Source organism: Mobula hypostoma, chromosome 3 (genome assembly GCF_963921235.1).
Source record: "Mobula hypostoma chromosome 3, sMobHyp1.1, whole genome shotgun sequence".
NCBI lineage: Eukaryota > Metazoa > Chordata > Chondrichthyes > Myliobatiformes > Myliobatidae > Mobula > Mobula hypostoma.
Window position 1 is genome coordinate 133,502,181 of NC_086099.1, and position 17,567 is coordinate 133,519,747.

The 17,567-nt window shown below is 41.1% G+C and overlaps 1 protein-coding gene and 1 long non-coding RNA gene across 7 annotated transcripts in view; one reads left to right on the top strand and one right to left on the bottom strand.

Annotated features, from left to right (window-relative positions):
* The window catches only part of LOC134344259 (histone deacetylase 9-like), a 695,601-nt gene that overhangs the window by 259,240 nt on the left and 418,794 nt on the right, over nt 1-17,567 (bottom strand). The window lies entirely within an intron of this gene.
* On the top strand, nt 10,805-12,080 carry LOC134344260 (uncharacterized). Its single transcript, XR_010017404.1, has 3 exons — nt 10,805-10,835; nt 11,850-11,923; nt 12,036-12,080. It is a non-coding gene; the product is annotated as an uncharacterized LOC134344260 (long non-coding RNA).

Here is a 17,567-nt window from a genome sequence, read left to right on the forward strand (position 1 = left end):
TGTTTCCACTACCTGCAACACTCTTTTGTATTTGATATAAATGCCTCCCTTTCCCCTCTCTGTCCCATCTTTCTTGCCACATTTGCTTGATTTTTTCCCAGATTACACACTTAACCTCTGCTTTACTGATACTAATATGCATTTCTATATTTTCTTTCTTTAATGTCCTCTTTGCCAACTCATCCACCCTCTCATTCCCCTTTCACCCCTACATGTGCTGGTACCCATAGAAATTTTACCTGACCTCCCTGATTTGCAATTCTTGTGACTGACTGAAGGACTTCATAAAGTACACCTTGCTGACTGTTTGAGTGAAAAGACCTTAAACTTGTTAGAACTAAGGATGAATCTGAGCATATCAACACTTTGACTTGTCCAGCTTTCTCCACCCATCGCAACGCAACCAAAGAACCCCTGATCTAGAACAAAGCATCCCACCTGACTGGCACCCAATTCACCACCATAACATGCATGTCCTCCACTGTTAGATCATACAGTACCATCTACAGAGTACATTTCAGCAACCTGCCAAGCTTTCTGCAACATCGCCTCACAAATCTGCATGTTCTACCACCGTGAAGGGCATCTGAGTGCAAGTTTTCTCCAAAACACTCCCCATCCAATCCATTATCATAGCTGCATCAAAATCCAGGGATCTACCACCCAGTGACACTGTAAGAGTACCTTCAGAACAAGGACTTTGAAAAGATGAAACTGTGCATCAGGACTTCAACCCAAAATGCTGACATTTCCTTTCCTTTCCTCCAGAGGATTGCCTTTTGCTCCAGATTCCATCATTTTGTGGTCTCCTGTGTCTCTCCATTAAGTCATAGTCATTCTGCATGGAAACCAGCCCTTAGGCCTACCAAGTTCACGTTGAACTCAATGCGCCCATTTACACCAACCCCATGCGAAACCTTGTTTTTCTTTTAATTCTGCCCACTTTTCTATCAACAATCTCAGACTTTGAAGTGGTCAAGTAAATCACTCCATTCAAAGGTAAATTCAAATGGACAAAATAAAAAATCTGGCATTGTCACGAGCACCCACATCCTAAGAACTAATTGACAATAATATCGTAACATTCTTGGGATGAGACCATTGAAAATGTTTCTAATAATTACCAAAAAATCTACTGTTCGTTATTGAGACTTTTTAATTTAGCATTTTGAAACATAACACAAATCTTCCAGCTATTTTCAACATTTAAAAGATAATACACACATTATCCAAAGGTAGACTTAAGCTTAGAAGGGTGTGTTAACCTGTCTCAATAATGACTGTCCACTAACACATACAGCAACGGTAATAAAGCGTTCTGAGAAATTGGTTATGGCACAAAACAACTCCTGCCTCACAAAAGATCTGGATCTGCTCTACTTTGCCTAGGTCCGACAGGTTAGAATCAGAATCAGGTTTATTATGATTGATGTATGCTGTGATTTTTTTGTTTCGTGGCAGCAGCACAGTACAATATATTTTAAAAAGTAATATAAGTTACTACCAGAAACATAATAAATAAATAATTAGTGCAAAGAAAGAGCAAAATAGTGACGTTGGGTTCGTGGACCATTCAAAAAATCTGATAGCAGAGGAGAAGAAGCTGTTCCGAAAATATTGAGTGTGTGGCTTCAGGCTTCTCTATCTCCCCTTTGATGGTGGTAATGAGAAGAGGGCTTGCCCTGGATAGTGGGGATCCTTTATGATGGATGGATGCTGCCTTCTTGTGGCACTGCCTTTTGAAGATGTTCTCACTGATGGGTAGTCTAGTCCCCATGATGGGTAGTCTAGTCTCACTGATGGGTAGTCTAGTCCCCATGATGGATAGTCTAGTCTCACTGATGGTAGTCTAGTCTCACTGATGGGTAGTCTAGTCCCCATGATGGGTAGTCTAGTCTCACTGATGGGTAGTCTAGTCTCACTGATGGGTAGTCTAGTCCCCGTGATGGGTAGTCTAGTCTCACTGATGGGTAGTCTAATCCCCATGATGGGTAGTCTAGCCTCACTGATGGGTAGTCTAGTCTCACTGATGGGTAGTCTAGTCCCCATGATGGGTAGTCTAGTCTCACTGATGGGTAGTCTAGTCCCCATGATGGGTAGTCAGTCTCACTGATGGGTAGTCTAGTCCCTGTGATGGGTAGTCTAGTCTCACTGATGGGTAGTCTAGTCCCCATGATGGGTAGTCTAGTCCCCATGATGGGTAGTCTAGTCTCACTGATGGGTAGTCTAGTCCCCATGATGGGTAGTCTAGTCTCACTGATGGGTAGTCTAGTCCCTGTGGTGGAGCTGGCTGAGTCTACACCCCAGCAGACTCCGTCTGCTTTTCTCAATCCCATGCACTGATGGCCCCACACCAAGATGGTGACGCAACCAGTCAGAGTACTTTTCATGGTACATCTGTCGGAATTTGCTAGAGTCCTTAGTGACACACCAAATCTGCTCAAACTCCTAATGAAGTACAGCCGCTGGCATGCCTCCTTTGTAATTGCATCAATAAGTTGGGGCCTCAATACGCTAGTAGATTCCTTAAGATGTTGACACCCAAGAACTTGAATCTGCTCACCTTTTCCACTACTGACTCTTCGATGAGGACTGGTGTGTTAACCCAATTTCTCCTCCCTGAAATCCACAAGCATCCCTTGGTCTTACTGATGTTGAGTACAAAGTTGTTGTTGCAACAGCACTCTATCTCATTCTGGTTCACCTCATCATCATCTCAGATTCTGACAACAGTTGTGTCTTAGGTATTGGTTCCTGATGTTTTTGTGATCCAAATCTACAACAACTTATGCACCAATTTGCTGTTCATTGACTGCAACACAATCACCCCATCAACGCTTATCATCAAGTTTCAAGAACTGGATACTCGACTTCCTCACCAGCATTCCTCAATCCATGAGGACGGATAACAACATCTCAATCTCACTGATCATCATCACAGGTACACCTCAAGGTGTCTAGCCCCTTGATCTACTCCCTATATACACGTGGCCATGTGGCTAAACATATTTCCAAGGTCATCTTCAAATCCACCATTGACACTGCTCTCTGATACAGATTGTGTCTAACTTCTAGTTTCTTGTGAATTCTGCTGATATGATGCTCTGTGCCTGTGATGGTCCTGCAAGTAAATTTTTCATTACACTTGTACACAATTGTACCTGTGCTTATTAATGCTGGTTAGTGATGGGGCAGAAGGAGCAGGCAAAAACTAAATCATTGGATTCAGACTAAAAAAATGAAAAAGTTGTCACAAATCATTACAGGTGGTCACTACATAGTACATTTTTTTCTCTCTGAAGATGGATGTGATGAGTCTGAACATACTGAAAGAATGAAGGTCAACATGGAGGAGCAATGGTGAAAAGGTTTACATGTACATTGTTGTAAGGGGTCTTTTGTGCAACCATATGACAGGTGTAATTTACTTTTATAATCAAACTGATATGATTAATAGGAATGTGTTGTTTTCAATTAAAAGGTAAATTCTTATTAACAAAATTTCAGCAGAAAATAAAACACTGCAAAATGAAGCAAAGTTTTTTGGCTTATATACAAACTGCAGGAAAGTTATACTTAACAGTAAATTACAGAAATTCACTTGGTTGACCAAATAGTAATTAACCAGCTGTAACAACATTTCAAGTCGTGCATAAGTAAAGCTTCTTCTTCGAGAGCTGCACACGCAGATCTTTCCTTGGAACGCTCCATTGTTTTAAATCAGATTTCAAACATTACAGTACTTTTGAATTGTAAATTTATTTATTCAATTCCCACTTCAGCTGTTCTATGTGCAAATGCATGAGTGGATTCACAAATACAAGAGCACATACGCGCGTAAACACACACACACACACACACACACACATACACACACACACACCCACAAACACACACACACACACCCACAAACACACACACACACAAATACACACACCACACACACACACAAACACACACACCACACGCACACACATACACACACACACACACACAAACACACACACACAAACACACACACACACCACACACACACACATACACACACATATACATGAACACAAACCCACAAATCTATTTTATGAGTCCCTTGTTCCTTCTGCAATAAACTCTTCACTAAGCAATTCGGAAATATTTGACTATATATTTCAATAAGTTTCAACCTTGAAGGTGGTCCAGAAATCAGAAGGACATATATGATAGCAAAATGATCTTAAGTTCTAAATTCCAGACTAATGTGCTCTCAAAGCCAATTCTAATTTGAATGTATTGTCAGTTTGACCATTCTTCTTGAGTATTCCACACAGATGGGGTAAAATAACATTGTGGTTATGAAACAGTGCCAGCAAATTCGGACTTGAACCAATGATCCAAGATAGGAATTTAAATCTTACCACAGCAGGTGGGAAGTATATTTTTTTTTCTCTGAATAATTTCAGAATTAAAAAAAGCTAGTATTCGCAATGAAGCTACTCCATTTTTTGTAAAACCCTATTTTGTTCACTAACATCCTTGCATGATTATGTACAATTATGTCCTCTCTAGCTTCTAACGAATAGCCAATTGAGCCCTTCAAAAGCTTTGAATGCTTTGTTGTGGATTAAAGAGCAGTAAAAGGTAAGCAACAAATGCAGTGCTGGTGACCTCTACATCATTGATTGAACCATAATAAAGGAACAAAGTATTAGAATATAATTTTGATCAGCTGCAGAGGAGTTATCTGTATTCACATTTGCACTTCCTCTCTGCTCCCTGCTCTCTCGTGAATCTCGACCTTTCGTCCAGTTTAATGCATGCACCCATGCCATCACAACACGTCTGCATTGCATATAATCTATGACTAATTAAGCATAGTTGGAACAATATGATGATATGCTATGATTTCTTTTACAGTGGGTTTCCAATCTGAGAACTGAAGTCAGCCAGAAACATCGGTTAAAGTTTAGAACTTCAGCTCAGGGAAAATAAATGGAAGCCAAGGAAATCAAATCATCCTCAGACTAGAAGCTGGATTCTTTCTCTTCTTCATGGTTGGTTTCAAAGCAGATAAACTTAGAGTTAAATTATAATGCAAGTAACGAGAAAAAAACAATGCTCACAGCAAGCTATCTGCAGGAGGAAACAATTGGAGTCCAGGTGCTTCCCCAAAGGACAGGAAAAAAAATAAACAAATCTCTACCAAAACCAAGTAAGACACCAAGGAGATCTATATATCCACTGCAAACTTAACTTAACTCAATATTGTCCATCTCCCAATCCACAGGCAAGGACTTGCAAAAACAATATTTATACACAGGAGGTAAGCTTTAAAGTTCAACTTCAAAGTAAATTTATCATCAGAGTACATATATGCCACCATATACAACCCTGAGTTTCATTTTCTTGTGGGCATACTCAGTAAATCCAAGAAACATAATAGAATCAACAAAAGACCACAGCCAATCGGATGGATGAGAAACCAATGTGCAAACGACAACAATGTGCAAATACAAAAGAGAAATAAAGAAGTAAAAATACTAAATAAATAAGCAATAAATATCAAGAACATGGGATGAAGAGTCCTCCAAACTGAGGGCATAGGTTGTGGAAAGAGTTCCATTATGGAGTAAGTGAAGTTGAGTGAAGTCATCCCCACCAATACAAGAACCTGATAGATGAGGGGTAATAACTGTTCCTGAATCTTGTGTGGGCCTTGAGGCTCCTGTACCTTCTCCCTAATGGCAGCAGTGAGAAGAGAGCATGGTCTTGGTGGTGGAGGTTGCTTTCCTGTGGCACCTCTCCATGTAAACGTATTCAGTAGGAATGCGATGAGGTGGAGGATAAATGCGTGGCTGAGGGATTGGAGCAGGGGGCAGGGATTCAAGTTTTTGGATCATTGGGACCTCTTTTGGCGCAGGCGTGACCTGTACAAAAAGGACGGGTTACACTTGAATCCTAGGGGGACCAATATCCTGGCAGGGAGATTAGCGAGGGCTACTGAGGTGACTTTAAACTAGAATGGTTGGGGGTTGGGAATCAAATTAAAGAGGCTAGGCGAGAGGAGGTTAGTTCACAACAGGGGGATGGGAACCGGTGCAGAGAGACAGAGGGGTGTAAAGTGAGGGTAGAAGCAAAATGTACTAAGGAGAAAAGTAAAAGTGGCAGGCCAACAAATCCAGGTCAAGCATTAAAAAGGGCCACTTTTCAACATAATTGTATAAGGGCTAAGAGAGTTGTAAAAGAGCTCCTGAAGGCTTTGTGTGTCAATGCAAGGAGCATTCGTAATAAGGTGGATGAATTGAAAGTGCAGATTGTTATTAATGATTATGATATAGTTGGGATCACAGAGACATGGCTCCAGGGTGACCAAGGATGGGAGCTCAACGTTCAGGGATATTCAATATTCAGGAGGGAAGGGGAGGTGGGGTGGCGTTGCTGGTTAAAGAAGAGATTAACGCAATAGAAAGGAAGGACATAAGCCGGGAAGATGTGGAATCGATATGGGTAGATCTGCGTAACATTAAGGGGCAGAAGACGCTGGTGGGAGTTCTGTACATGCCACCTAACAGTAGTAGCGAGGTCGGAGATGGTATTAAACAGGAAATTAGAAATATGTGCAATAAAGGAACAGCAGTTATAATGGGTGACTTCAATCTACATGTAGATTGGGTGAACCAAATTGGTAAAGGTGCTGAGGAAGAGGATTTCTTGGAATGTATGCAGGATGGTTTTTTGAACCAACATGTCGAGGAACCAACTAGAGAGCAGGCTATTCTGGACTGGGTTTTGAGCAATGAGGAAGGGTTAATTAGCAACCTTGTCGTGAGAGGCCCCTTGGGTAAGAGTGACCATAATATGGTGGAATTCTTCATTAAGATGGAGAGTGACATAGTTAATTCAGAAACAAAGGTTCTGAACTTAAAGAGGGGTAACTTTGAAGGTATGAGACGTGAATTAGCTAAGATAGACTGGCAAATGACACTTAAAGGATTGACGGTGGATATGCAATGGCAAGCATTTAAAGGTTGCAAGGATGAACTACAACAATTGTTCATCCCAGTTTGGCAAAAGAATAAATCCAGGAAGGTAGTGCACCCGTGGCTGACAAGAGAAATTAGGGATAGTATCAATTCCAAAGAAGAAGCATACAAATTAGCCAGAGAAAGTGGCTCACCTAAGGACTGGGAGAAATTCAGAGTTCAGCAGAGGAGGACAAAGGGCTTAATTAGGAAGGGGAAAAAAGATTATGAGAGAAAACTGGCAGGGAACATAAAAACTGACTGTAAAAGCTTTTATAGATATGTAAAAAGGAAAAGACTGGTAAAGACAAATGTAGGTCCCCTACAGACAGAAACAGGTGAATTGATTATGGGGAGCAAAGACATGGCAGACCAATTGAATAATTACTTTGGTTCTGTCTTCACTAAGGAGGACATAAATAATCTTCCAGAAATAGTAGGGGACAGATGGTCCAGTGAGATGGAGGAACTGAGCGAAATACATGTTAGTAGGGAAGTGGTGTTAGGTAAATTGAAGGGATTGAAGGCAGATAAATCCCCAGGGCCAGATAGTCTGCATCCTAGAGTGCTTAAGGAAGTAGCCCAAGAAATAGTGGACGCATTAGTGATAATTTTTCAAAACTCGTTAGATTCTGGACTAGTTCCTGAGGATTGGAGGGTGGCTAATGTAACTCCACTTTTTAAAAAAGGAGGGTGAGAGAAACCGGGGAATTATAGACCAGTTAGCCTAACATCGGTGGTGGGGAAACTGCTGGAGTCAGTTATCAAAGATGTGATAACAGCACATTTGGAAAGCGGTGAAATCATCGGACAAAGTCAGCATGGATTTGTGAAAGGAAAATCATGTCTGACGAATCTCATAGAATTTCTTGAGGATGTAACTAGTAGAGTGGATAGGGGAGAACCAGTGGATGTGGTATATTTGGATTTTCAAAAGGCTTTTGACAAGGTCCCACACAGGAGATTAGTGTGCAAACTTAAAGCACACGGTATTGGGGGTAAGGTATTGATGTGGATGGAGAATTGGTTAGCAGACAGGAAGCAAAGAGTGGGAATAAACGGGTCCTTTTCAGAATGGCAGGCGGTGACTAGTGGGGTACTGCAAGGCTCAGTGCTGGGACCCCAGTTGTTTACAATATATATTAATGACTTGGATGAGGGAATTAAATGCAGCACCTCCAAGTTTGCAGATGACATGAAGCTGGGTGGCAGTGTTAGCTGTGAGGAGGATGCTAAGAGGATGCAGAGTGACTTGGATAGGTTGGGTGAGTGGGCAAATTCATGGCAGATGCAATTTAATGTGGATAAATGTGAAGTTATCCACTTTGGTGGCAAAAATAGGAAAACAGATTATTATCTGAATGGTGGCCGATTAGGAAAAGGGGAGGTGCAACGAGACCTGGGTGTCATTATACACCAGTCATTGAAAGTGGGCATGCAGGTACAGCAGGCGATGAAAAGGGCAAATGGTATGCTGGCATTTATAGCAAGAGGATTCGAGTACAGGAGCAGGGAGGTACTACTGCAGTTGTACAAGGCCTTGGTGAGACCACACCTGGAGTATTGTGTGCCGTTTTAGTCCCCTAATCTGAGGAAAGACATCTTTGCCATAGAGGGAGTACAAAGAAGGTTCACCAGATTGATTCCTGGGATGGCAGGACTTTCATATGAAGAAAGACTGGATGAACTGGGCTTGTACTCGTTGGAATTTAGAAGATTGAGGGGGGATCTGATTGAAACGTATAAAATCCTAAAGGGATTGGACAGGCTAGATGCAGGAAGATTGTTCCCGATGTTGGGGAAGTCCAGAACAAGGGGTCACAGTTTGAGGATAAAGGGGAAGCTTTTTAGGACCGAGATTAGGAAAAACTTCTTCACACAGAGAGTGGTGAATCTGTGGAATTCTCTGCCACCGGAAACAGTTGAGGCCAGTTCATTGGCTATATTTAAGAGGGAGTTAGATATGGCCCTTGTGGCTACGGGGATCAGGGGGTATGGAGGGAAGGCTGGGACGGGGTTCTGAGTTGGATGATCAGCCATGATCATAATAAATGGCGGTGCAGGCTCGAAGGGCCGAATGGCCTACTCCTGCACCTATTTTCTATGTTTCTATGTTTCTATGACGTACTGAGCCATATACCTACTTTTTGTAGAATTTGCCATTCAAGTGCATTGGCTTTTCTATAGCAGGCCATTATGCAACCAGCCAATATACTCTCCACCCCGCATCTATAGAAGTTTGTCAAAGTTTTAGGTGTCATGTTGAATCTTTGCAAACTTCTAAGAAAGTAGAGGTGCTGCCATGCTTTCTTTCTGATCGCATCTATGGGCTGATCCCATGACAGACCCGCTGGAATGAAAACACCAAGGAATTTAAAGTTGCTGATCTCTTCATCTTTGATTCCACAATAAGGACTAGCTTATGGAATTCTTGTTTCCTCCTCCTGAAGTCTATAATCAGCTCCTTGGTCTTACTGACATTGACAGGCTGTTGTTGTGTTACCACTCAGCTAGATTTTCAGTCTCCCTTCTATGTACTGATTCATCATCACACATGATTCAGCTAACGACAGTGGTGTCATCAGCAAACATAAATGTGGCATTGCAGCTATGCTTAACCTCACAGTCATAAGTATAAAGCCAGTAGAGCAGGGGGCTAAGCACAGAGCTGTGTGGTGCACCTGTGCCGATGGAAATTGTGAAGGAGGTTTTGTTGCTGATCCAAACTGACTCGGATCCACAAATGAGGAAATTGAGGATCCACTTGCACAAGGATGTATTAAGGCCAGAGTTTTGAAGCCTTTTGCCTAGTTCAGAGGGGATGATAGTATTGAATGCCAAGCATCTTGATGTACGCATCTTTTCTGACCAGTTGTTCCAGGGTTGATTGCTATTTTTCCATTGTGGCAGTAGTCAAATTGGAGCAGATCCAAGTCGCTTCTCGGGCAGAATTTGGTATGTTTCATCAACAACCTCTCAAAGCACTTCATCACAGCAGATGCAAGTCCTTCTGGACAATAGTCTTTGAACTATTCTTCTTAGGCAATGGTATAATTGAGCCTGCTTGATGCAGGCAGGTACCTCATACTGCCAAAGTGAAAGGCTAAAGATATTGAATTCCCAAAGACTCACCAACGACTGCACATTTGCTCATGAGATGCTGGGTAGCATCTCAGGATGGCTTGAACACCTCCCTTCCTGCCCCTCTTCCAGCCCTGGCTCTTGTCTGCTTAAAGATGCTGTACCTGCATGCTTGAGAGTCTTTCAGAAGATTGTGAAATTGCCAGTCATTAAGACAGTTAAAAAGGATATTGCATAAAGGGAATTACAGGCTGCAGTTTGCAGTGAGAGTAATTCAAGAAGTGCCTTTAGATGTTTTGTAAGCAGTCCTTAACATATGAGCATGGTTCACCACCATCTTGCTATTTATTCCACGTATATTCCAAGGACTACAATTGATCCTGTCGGCAAAGCTTGACTAATTTAAATAACCTGCAAAGGGAAAGGAAGGGAATTCAACAACTAGTAGGATATCGGCCTGTTTCATACTTCTCGTTTGTTCTTTAGATGACGATATCACTCTTAAGTCTACAATGTATTATTGTACAAACTGACAAAGCATTTTGAGTCAAGTGCATCAGCATGTCTGAGTTGAGAATGGTAGATTTTCTTTTCAACACAAAAAAAAGAATCAGATGTGATTTGGGTTTGTGATTAGTGACTTCTAATCCTGGATTTTATTTTCATTCAATTCCGTGAATTTAAATTTCACTGTTACCATGCAGGGAATCCAACTTATGTCCTTGGATCAACAAACTGCCTTTGGATGCTAGACCAGTAAGTTAATCACTATATCATCTTCTCCAGCAATGTTTATAAGCTCAGCAAGTTATGTTCTATTCTCACTTTGTCTGCAGCTGATATTCTAGCTTGCACCAAGGTTATTAGCCATGGGCATGCTGGACAAATAATTTTTTTAAATGTTCAGCATTGGAAATGTACAGCATCTTTAAATGATCCCATTAAGTCCTCCTCCCTGCCAGAAGGTGGTGCTATCATCTACTGTCTTGTCAGATTCATTGCTTAAGAACTGACTTTATTTTTGTTGGTACAACAGTATAAAATGAATGGGGCTGGATTTGTAGCAACACACAAAGCATTGGAGAATCTCAGTGGTTCTGGCAGCATCTGTGGGGGATGGGTGGGGGGGGGCGGGTGGATGGCAGGCTAGACAGTTGGCACTTTTGGTCTAGATCCTTCATTTGGACCGGAAAGAAACAAGGATCAAAGCCAGTATAAAAGGTGGAGGAAAGGGGTGGAGGAAGAGTTGATTGATGATGTAGATCTAGCTGAGATGCATAATAGGCAGATGAGAGAGGGGGGAGAGTGGGAATTATGTCACAAGCTGGGAGATGTTAGTTGGATGGGCCAAAGATTTGAAGAGGATGGAATCTGATAGGAGAGGGACTGGAACATTGAATGTGACAGGAAGGTGGGGAACAGAACCAGTGGGAGAAGCGTGTGGGTGATGGGCAGATGAAGTGAATGGGTGAGGGGAATGAGATAAGATAATAGGGTCAAGGTGGACCAGGAGGAGAGAAAGGAGAAAGGTGAAAAACAGACAGAGTGTGAGCAGTAATCAGCAGTTTGAGAATTCAATGTTTACGTCACCAGGTTGGAGATTGCCAAGGCAAAATATGAGATGCAGTTCCTAATTTGCATTTAACCTCATCCTAGCAGTGAAGGGGGCTGTGGACAGACATATCAGTATAAGAAGGGGTAGTGGAATTAAAATGGCAGTCTACCAAGAGATCCACCATGAATTTTGATTCATTTAATCTTATTTCATAGTTACTGGCAGCTCTTCAGCTAGCAGTCCCTCACATGGGAAGCTACATGTTGAAGGTCATGGATTAAGCTTGGAGGTAAGCTCTAAAACCATTCAGTTCCTCCTGGCAGTGACTCGGTGATTGAATTGTGATCAGCATTGAGAATTCTGGATTCTCACCCCACCTACTAAGCAATGTTGTCTTGCAGGATCATCTTAACTAGCATTGGAGTTTAACTTCAGTTCGATGTGTGGAAAGGACATATATATGGCTGAAATAGGCTGAAGCTATTTAAACTGCAGCACAAAAGAAGAAATTAATTTACTGCTTCCAAGTCCTGTTCATACCATGAGACATGCAATGGAAAATAAATATTTCACGGCCCTTCCACCTGCTGAGGAGATCAAGTTTATAAATGAGGTGGATTCAGAGCAGAGACATGATCTTGAGCAATCTAAATGCCCAGATTCCAAATGTATGCTGAAATTGTGGAACTTGCAACACTCCTCCCCATACTGCATTTAATCATTGCACCAAGCAGGAAAATCGAAAAATGGGTGTTAATACTATAATTAAGACAAATGCTCTATGTAAATGACAAGAACTATATTTACTATAAATCAAGGACTCGAATATCTATTTTTCGCAAACATTTAATTACTGCCAGATCTTTTCCTACCTCTCCCACAATGTTAAAAGCAAGATCACAATTATTGAAAGGAACTATTTCCTAAAATATTTAACTACGATGGCTATTTTCTATTTCTACTTTCCTCTTCCGATTCTATTGCATTCAGAAATGTCCATCTCTATACACTACAACCCCATCTGAATGCATAGAGTACCTACCCTTAGCAGTATTCTGCAGCAAATCTATAAAACACTGTTTGCCGTTTGTGCCTAAATACCTGCCCAAGACTTACACTAATTGTACATTATTCCTTTTTTGGAGATTCCAATCATGCCAATTTCTCATTACTAACACTGGGACCACAGCTAAGAAGCTAGGTAATGCCAGACATCCAATTATCAAATTGTCATTCTGTCTGAATTGCTGTTCATTTTGCTCAGACTCACCAAGCAAGCTTGTTCTTTATATATTTTGTTTCTACCTTCATAGATTTTTTTTCTACCATCTATAATAATAGGGTAACCACTATTCCTACATTTAGTACAAGAAAATATGAGGAACAGAGGATTTGGATAAATGAACAAAACTGATTTTTTTTTTCAGACATAATTATATTCAGAACCTCAGATATACTGGATGGTCAAAGGTCAAGTCCATCCACTATCCCCTCATCACTACCTCTGTCTCAGCAAAGTTCTTAGCACAATGACATCAACAGACTCAGTGATAGTTGCAGCTATGCATTTCAAATCAATAATTTATCACGATTGTCAAGATTACCCGTCCAAATCTTTTTGCTTGTGTTACAAGTGACATCCATAAGTAGCTCTTGTCAGGCACACACTATCAAAAGGAAGCTTTCGACACTGTAGCAACACAACATAGTCTGCCCATAATATTTCAGGGTGGTTTCATTCATGCCTCAATCTGCCAGAGAGGCTTTACTACATTGTTCTTTTGAGTAATGCCCATGGAGATTTGATAAATAAAGCTATTTTGTTCAAATGGTAGGTCCATTTCCCAATCTTTTCTGACTTCCCAGAAATTAGGACCAATTCATATTTATTTCAAGTGTGGGAGTTCCAGTGGTAGCTAGAGCACTTTACACCTCTGCTGGGTCCCGTTTTGGAAGCAGCTCTAATATGGGTCTCAAGGGGGATATAAATGGCTCACATTTCTGCTGAAACTCTGACGTTTGGGTTGACTCTACTTTGTCATTAGTGCAAGTTCAGTCGTGCACGATAAAGCCAAACTACAACTACAATGACTGGAATGCACAAGCAAAGGCACAGGAAACAGAGCAAAAGAATATGTGTTTTATCTTCGTATCAACCAGAAAGTGAATGCAAATTGTGATATAAGACACTAACCTGTTATCAGAGGAAAGCAACCATGTTGTGAGGCTAAATCAATGGAATTTATTTACTTGCTGCTATTTCAGGCAAATATTCAGAATTTTTTGGTAACTTCTTTAATTAGCATGGTATAAAACGAAGCTGATTTTATCAAGTTACTTTCTAATCTGTACTCTGTAATGACACTCTAGGCTAAAACAGGCTATTTCTGACTGACACCAGGGCAGAGAGTAAAGATGTCTTACAGGAACTCGGGAACTGGCCAATTCCTGGATCAATTTCCTGTGTAAAAGACTCAAATTCACTTATTGGCAAAGGAAATTAGAATGATGTGATTTTTTTTAAGTGTGCCGTACCAGACATTCAGCCATTCTTGTCTGTCACGTGCTGTCAGGATTAACCGGGTCACGTTATGAACGTTCCTAACTCCACTCTTGTATTTTTTTATGAGCACGAGTAACAGCTCGACACTCAACCCGACACGGATGGAAAGCGTGCTCGGGGGTGGCCTGACGTGGATTCGAACTCGGGAACCTTCGCTCCGGAGTCCGTTGCTGATCTCACTGCGCCACCAGCCGGCAGAATGATGTGATCAAAATGATACATTTTTCTGGGATATCAAAACTTGTTTGTATCTTCACCTTTTCTCTTATATTCGCTATGGATTTCCAGTCTGATCCAGGTCCACTAGGGACAAGGTTATTCTGTAAAGTCAGAAAGGAGGCCAAAAATGCCATTTGCTGGCCCATTTGTCTGACTCTAACTAATCTGCACATATTCAAAATGAAAGTCCAGCATAATTACACCCAAAAACATTGGTGGAAGTTCTGGGCCAATCTAAAAGGGATGAATACATTTCTTCTAGGTTCTTGAAGATGCTCCTTAAGGTTATTCAAGGGTAATGATCATTGTCTGAGGCTATGGGTCAGGCCAATTGGTCCCAATATTTCCAGGACTGGAGGTAAAAAGAAGAATTCCACAAAATAACTAGGCACCAGCATTTTTAAGCTGGATTTGTCTGAATTTCCCAGCAGAATTTCCCTTTCTTGCTCAACCTTCTCCAGCATTCTGAACTTCCACAGCTCTGATTGAGCTTAGTAAAACCTGACAGAGGAACAGTGTGTAAAAGGATCTTAAAATTATCAGTAGCTGCAAGTACAATAACAAAAATGTTCTCAAGCATTCAATAACAATGACAGCTTTGACAGCCAGTGAGTTGATGGTGAGTCTCCCTCACCTACCAGTACTAGCTACTTATATAGTTACATTTTCCCAACTTGCAGTGGGACATGGGAACTAAGCTTTCACTGGAAGAATGTGCCAACACTCACGCTAGAAGAAAGAGTGTAACCTAAGAGCAGGTCACCAGCAATCTACAGACAGTGGAAAGCTTGCCTCAGTATCTGCAGTGACATAGCAGAGGCCTACACTTCCAGTGAATCTCCTCTTATATTTGCGTGGTTTCTTGAGGACCAGAATAGACCACGGACCAGTGAATTCCCACCAACTTCATCATCTCATAACATTTCCAAGACATTCTGCCAGAAATAAAAATAGAGAATGAAGATGCTAATTTATATTAGGATGAACAGGAATGTGAAAATAAAATGGAACTACACCATTCTGCCTTTTCCCCATCTATAACGTAAGTTCAATGATAAACATTGCAGGCTTTCAATACCGATAAGGCTTCAAGGAAGAACAAATACTGAAGATCTGTTGGTGCACAGAATACACAACTGCACCACTCCAACAAAGAAAAATTTTCCTTCCAGTCCTGGCAGTTCGTCTGATGCAGTAAGAATTGCAACTACCCAGCCTACACCCAACTGTGCAATGAGGGACCACACAGTCCACAGAGTGTGGAACAAAATTTAAATAGTCTTGACATTTGAAGGTCTATCAAAACCAGAGAGCAGAAGGATAGGGGGACGAATGCAAATGTTACTGATCTGCTCTCAAATACTTGGGAGGAGATTGAGTTCTTGGTTACAATGCAGCCATATAAAGTGATTACAGCACAGTGGAGGGAATGGAAGGTCAAAGGTAGATGATAATGCATTTTGTAAACCAATAATTATGTCCTAAATGATCGCAGCTGACAAATATAATAACAAATAAGGAATTCCCTGCATGCTCACTCAGACCTATAGGAAGGAAGGAAATTGCCTTTTAAACTCACGAGAGAGCATAGGCCATCAACTTTTTTTCCAGTTGATGTTTCTGTAGCAGGCAATTTCCTTTTTATGAGGTCGAGTTGCTAGCTCGACGCTCAACCCAGCACAGATGGAAAGCGTGCCAGGACAGCTGGCTGGGTTCGAACTCATGAACCTTTGCTCCAAAGTCCAGTGCTGATGCTACTATGCCACCAGCCAGCCTATAATTTACTCAGACCTATGGACATCTGAAATTGTTGGAATGTTAAAAGACCATCAAGTCTATCGCTCATTGCTAGATCCAATAATCCCTGCCAACAAGCAACAACAAAATCCCCTTGAGAGGCAAGAGGGACACAGATCAACAATATAACTTAGCCCAGTTTCCGAAGGGAAAAGGTTTTGGAAGCTGCTCTCCAGTTCTCAATGCAAGGGAAATAAGAAATATCTAAGGTAGTGTTTCGATATCTATCAAATTATGGGGATAAAAAATAAAAGTTAAGAATTACAGACATATTGCCATGGGGTCTGCAATATGATGGCTCAAAGAGGAGGATTGAGAACTTTGCAAAGAATATTGCTGGATAGAAGATATTCAGAAAAGAAAAGGAAGGAGAGAAAAGGAGGTAAACAACAGGAATTCTGCAGATGCTGGAAATTCAAGCAACACACATCAAAGTTGCTGGTGAACGCAGCAGGCCAAGTAGCATCTGTAGGAAGAGGTGCAGTCGACGTTTCAGGCCGAGACCCTTCGTCAGGACTAACTGAAGGAAGAGAAAAGGAGGTACTCTTATTAATCAAAAAATCCATTACAACACTCGAAAGGATGATGAGGATGGGGGCATCAAACACAAAATCAGCTTGGTTGAATTAAGGAACAGCAGGGAACTATTGTGGTAATTAACACAAGTCATAAGGCACAAAATAATGGGAAATAGAAGGCCAAATAGGCTGACAAATTGTACAATGAAGTAAAGAATCATACAGCAGTGGTAATAAGTAAATTTAATTACATGGACTATCACAGAATCAGGCTAAAATAATCTATGCCAATGTTTACAGTTTGTTCTTCTCAAAGAAACTCCCAAACTTCTATACATCACTCATTCAGCACAACCTCCTGCTCCCTTCTCTCAGTAAATATCATTTCGTTTCTCCTGAAAACCGCACACAATTACTTATCTCAAACACTCCCTACGGTAACAGCTACAATATAAATGTGATTACATCAGTGGATTAGTAACTTGGATGGCTAAACTAATGCTCTGTAGATGAGCTCCAATTTCACCATGCCGGCTGGAGAATTTAAAATCAGTCAATGAAATGAATTTTGCATTGGTAATAATTATGAAACTACCTAATTGTTAGGAACCCATATAATTTACTAAACTAATTCAAGGACTGAAATCTATCAGCTTTCCTCAACTTGACTAATATGAACACCAGACACATGGAAACATAACTGATCTACACTGACCCTCTAAAACGACTAAACAAGTCATTCAAATTCTTTTTTGCATGCTCCATATGAGCCCATAACATATAGGAGCAAAATTAGGCCATTTGGCCCATCAAGTCTGTTCCACCATTTCATCATG